The 5,508-nt window shown below is 29.5% G+C and overlaps 1 protein-coding gene across 1 annotated transcript in view; it reads right to left on the bottom strand.

Moving 5' to 3' along the window:
- The window catches only part of Smp_131600 (putative cadherin), a gene marked incomplete at both ends in the record, with an annotated part of 29,991 nt that overhangs the window by 19,757 nt on the left and 4,726 nt on the right, over positions 1 to 5,508 (bottom strand). The gene's annotated exons all lie outside the window — the stretch shown is intronic.

Below are 5,508 nucleotides of genomic sequence, written 5' to 3' on the forward strand. Positions count from 1 at the left end.
ATCAGATTGTTCGAAATGTATTGCGCTAATCTATCATCACATAATTCTGATAATCTTTGTCTTCTTATTACATTATCGAAATAAATTAATGTTAGTTTAACTATCCCTAACGATTTAAGTCAGCAAGCATAGTAAATTTTTCGACAATTATTTGAATATGATTTTTTCTCTTCTTTTCTTTTCTTTATTCGATTATAGTCAATGTAATATCATGACTGATAGGAAACTTACCTCTACTTCTAGACATTTTCGTGAATACACAAATAAGACAATGTAATCAAGATACTTGTGGTTGGATATTTCATTTATACAAACTCTAAGTTACTTTAACTAGTGCTATTTACAATTTTATATGTTTAATAGTAATAACTGAAGTAGTATTGTTATATAAGTAAAGACGTGGTTAACCAGCTAAAACTCTGTTTTTCACCATTAATTCCAACATTTGAAGTTATGTCTGTCTACTTTCGTTAAGTATTGAGAACAAAAACTAATGGGAGATGAATACTATTTGTAGGAATAGAACGAATATAAGAAGTTGAATATCGTTTTTGTTATCACAGTAATTACATGGCAATAAAGAAGTTTAGTTGAGAGATCTATATTTTATCTAGAAATGTTTTAAACCGTTAAATAAATTCAAATATATTTAGGTTTAGTTTACCTCACATATATTTAAATCTGCATGGATTTCCGCCAATCTTATTTTTATTATAGAGAGCTAGATTCTAATTTACGACACAAAAGAACATGTCCAGAAAATAAGTGTTATATTGAAATTTGTTTCTTCCTGAAACGCGAGTTATGATTTAAACTATATTAAATGTGAGTTGTTAAATGATAGGGGTCAAATGCATAGTACATTTCGCTAAAATCTCAGAAAAAAATAGTAGACAAATACTCAGAACACTTAAGAATTGAAAAATTTAGAGAAGTAGAAACATGGAGTTTATCAGGACGTTATAACATCCATATCTGCAAAAAATATTTAAAGCAATCTGATCACATAATAACTCATTACCTCATTCATATAAAAAATGATTAGGAATACCAAAACACCATAAGTATGGAAGTGATAACATTACATTTAGCTCATCCGACACTAGAACTAGAATAAACAGAATGGAATCGGTTCGCTCTAATTACAGATTTATTCTCAACCCATAAATGAGAAGAAAACCATAAATATATACGAGATATTATGGTTGATTCGGTATTGGGTTCAGATTACATTGATCCTGAGAATTTCGTTTTTTTAAACCTATTCCTATTGAACAGTTCTTTTGGATTTGATTTTATACTTTACTCTGATCTAAGTTTTCTTCCATAGGAAATATGTTATAATTCTGGTTTCATCGCTGAGAACGGATATTACATTTTTGTCACTACAACAACCAAATACGACCAGTTTTCAAGTGTAGATCGATCATTAGAAAAATCAATTCGCAATTATTTCGATCACTTAAACTTTTGAGAAGTTGAATCAATCTTGTCCATTTGATCTTCAACTGTGAGATTAGTCCAACAACTTTGTAATGGGAAGTTTAATTCACCGTGTGTCTTTTTTTATCGAACCATATCAATATTTAGTCTTTTAATTTCATTATTTTTTGTAGATGCAAGTTGTTAATAGTTGATGAGAAGCAAACATGGGTGGTGGCTAGCAGTGAAATCCAGAAAGCGCGCTCAGAAACTTTTAATTGAACTCAATGAGTATCCATTCCAGATACTATCATACATTTATTTAGTGTAATGAAGGAAAGTAAAAATTTTCCCATGATTGTGAAAACATGATGAACAAAGAAGGCACCTTAGAGCCACTCACACATAAACAGATCACATATAACTTCATATTCTGTTACGGATGATAAATATGCAATAAGTTCATTTCGAATGTCAGTTTTAATGAGAATGATTATCTTTGTATGATGTTGGTGTCAAAACAATTTTCTTTCTAACACGCTATGCTAAATGAGGGAATTTTTTTAAAGGATCAATTCAACTCACCAATGTTTGAAAAAAAATAAAATAACTTGAATTAGTTTAAGTTTAAAAACTATCCGTCAAATTTTTAATCCTGAATCATGCCATTGAACAATTATCAATTCATGATTCTATAAAACATTGAAGGATTACTTAAACAGACGTGTAATCATACTACGTAAACTAATGAAGAGATTAGAAAAGGTTGATTTACAGACAAATAAATTACCACAGAGATGATGAAAACGAAGCTTTTTCTCAGTTATTGATAAAGAACTCATGCCATATACTTAAGTTTAAGAATTCTTAAGAATGTAGAAGGGATTTCTGCTCACATAGATTTTGATTAGTAAAGAGATGATGTTTGTATGAAAATTATACAGAGATTAAATATCTGTATTTGTGTAGATCTCTTAAACTATCTAGAATACATTATTTTACTACTTCCCTTGACGGAAATACAGCGTATTATGCTTTTTGTATCTCGAAGTAAAACAGATATGAAATACTATTCTAGGTGAGGAAAATAACCATTCACTCAATCTACGTTGTTACGTAACATTTACCACTAAAATTCGTGACCAATACAGTTTATATTTAACTGAATACAGGACATGTATGTAAAAATGCGAATTTTTTTACTGAAGCGCTGTAATAAAAATGAATAAATAAACCAACAAAAATGAATGATATATAGAATCTACGCACTAAGTCTCTATGGTAAATAATAAAAACTCGTACATGTTTAATTGCAAAAATTTTGATAAACCGTAAATCTAAGGGTTTAATCACTTTTTCATAAAGGCAATGAACTAAATGTAAAGGTTATGATTTCATATACCTTGGTCTAGATCTTATTCATAACATTGAAGATAAAATCAGACATGGTGGATAAAAATAAACATTTAAAAAAATGTTCCAATAGTATACCTAATAAATACCAATAAATGTTCACTAAATAGCAACTAATAAAAACTTCAGAAGGGGTTTTATGGATATCATAGTAATTTTAATAGTTGAGATCATGAATCAATTGAAGCTAGACAACCATGGAAGACCTGGAAGCACTGGACGGCCGTTTCGTCCTATTGTGGTACTCCTCAGCAGTGAACATCCACAATCCCACCTCGCGAGATTCGAACCCAGAACCTACCGGTCTCAATTTCGTGGATTGGTTGAAGTTAGACATTAACACCGTCGGATGCCGGCTCAGTGGTTTTGAGGTTAAGCGCTCGCGCGGAAAGTGATAGGTCCTGGGTTCGAATCTCGTGAGGTAGAATCGTGGGTGAACACTACTGAGGAGTCCCAGAATAGGACAAAATGGCTGTCCAGTGCTTACAGGTTTTTTTACGGTGGTCTAGCTTCAATTAATTCATGATCTAAACTATTAAAATTAATAAATATTTGCCTAGAAACCACGTGCAGATAGGTTTTAAGTTAAACTAATAAAGACTTATAGAAATAAATGATAATATGCTTTAGAGCACCGTATTTTCTAATACATATGTTGGTAACAACATTTTAGTGATATTAAGCAATAACGTAGATGTATAAAACTTCTGTTTGGATAAAAATGTTCGATGTCATATTTCGATCTGACAACGTTTGTAAATTGTATTCATATAACATGTTTTTAACGTCTCAGTGGAGATTTTCCAAAGCGAAAGGATTATATTTCAGCTAATTCAAGAAAATCTCACATTCATTAGGATTTAAGGAAGCAGTATTTCTTTGAGTGGTCATATCAACATATAAATAAGATGCTTTTTGTTTTAACCTCAACATTTCAAACTATGAAATTTGAGCATACTAATCGACATTCTTTTAGATTATTCAGTAATTTATAAATGGTCGGTATTACCAAGCTTTACATTGAATTTTCTCACATACAAATGCCAATTACTAAGTGATTTGTTCGTTTTGAATTGCGTTTTCACTTTCTAAAATAATTACAAAATTCTAACAGGTCAACTAAAACAATTATTATCATTCTTTTTTTGAAATTTAATCGAATAACTTTAAAAAGAATATGATAAATACTGTCAATAACACATTTATTTTAAGATTGACCTTGAAGAAGTTTTCTTAAAACACCAATTTATGTATACTTAATCTATTATGCTTCTTTTTTTTGACCTGGTACGAAAGAAAAAAGAAAACACTTTCCAAAAACACCTCAATTTAAGTAAATCTCATAATTCAATTATGACCTTATTATAATGAAACATGAATTCGAACATTCTCCATCACCACCAACCCCCCCCTAACGTATTCTTAATTCATATAAAGTTATAATCATTTGTGTGTGTGTGTTTGATTTCAAATATAAAATTATTTTGTAAATATTCTGTTTATTTTTTAATTTTCTGAGTTGATTTAAGTGTTTTTCTTTTTCTTGTTTTTTTATTTTTTCTATAAAAGGAGATAAAATCGCTTGTTTTAATGACATGAAGAACAATAATAACCATTTAAGTTAACTATAATAAAATAAATATATAATAGTAATTAAAGTGAATTGTTCATATTAATTTAATTGGATACTTATTATTATGACTTTCACTTTTTGTTTATTTATTTTTAACTCAATTTTTATGAAATTATTAAATAATAAAACAAAAATGAGAATAATAATAAGCGAATTTAATGTGCGATTTAAATTGTTGATTCAAAATCTGAGTCAGTGTTAATCTATGATGAATATGACTTAAATATACCCAAGACCCACTACATTGAAATAGTTAGATGGCAGTAATGAATAAATAACAAAACCGTTGAATTATTATTAGTATGATGATTTTAATTATAATATTCAACTCTATATACTAAGTTACAGTAATACATTTCGGTACTAATCAGATAATCTCTTAACAAATTAATTTGTATCATATATATCAAGTCGTAGTGGTATACAACAGCCAGTACCTGTTATTCATCTTTAGTTATGAAATGTTTGACCATTTTATGTGCAACAACTCATACTTTAAATGATCATATTTTGGATGCATGAATTCCAGTCAAATGGCTTTTTGTCTCTTTAAATGTCAGAAAGGTAGAAAAATATTCCTAGAAAACTTGGTATTTCTTCCTAATAGATTGTAAGCTTTCTATAAAATCATACGATTGTATACGGTTAGCACTCGGAATTCTTCATTGAAAAGGATACTAAAACTGGGAGGTTTTCAGCAACATTTGCACAGCTGAAAGGAAAGTCATTAAAATGTCCAACCACACTGTTTTTATTTGTAATAATGAAAAACAATAAAGATGAAGAGGATTCTCAGATAAAAGGAATTAATTAAGCTAACAAGAAGCGCAAAAATGATGGAAATTCAGATTTAATAGGTGGAGAAAGAATGAAAGCATGTGCGACACCACTGGCGAATTTGTGTTAGTTTGATGAATGTGAAAACGGAATTATTTGTCAGAAGGGGCTTTGTGGAGATTTCAGTATTTTTTTTCATAGTTGAAATCATGAGTCAATTGAAGCTAGACCGCCATGGAAAACCTGGAAGCACTGGACGGCCG

This window comes from Schistosoma mansoni, chromosome 3 (assembly GCF_000237925.1).
Source record: "Schistosoma mansoni strain Puerto Rico chromosome 3, complete genome".
Lineage (NCBI taxonomy): Eukaryota > Metazoa > Platyhelminthes > Trematoda > Strigeidida > Schistosomatidae > Schistosoma > Schistosoma mansoni.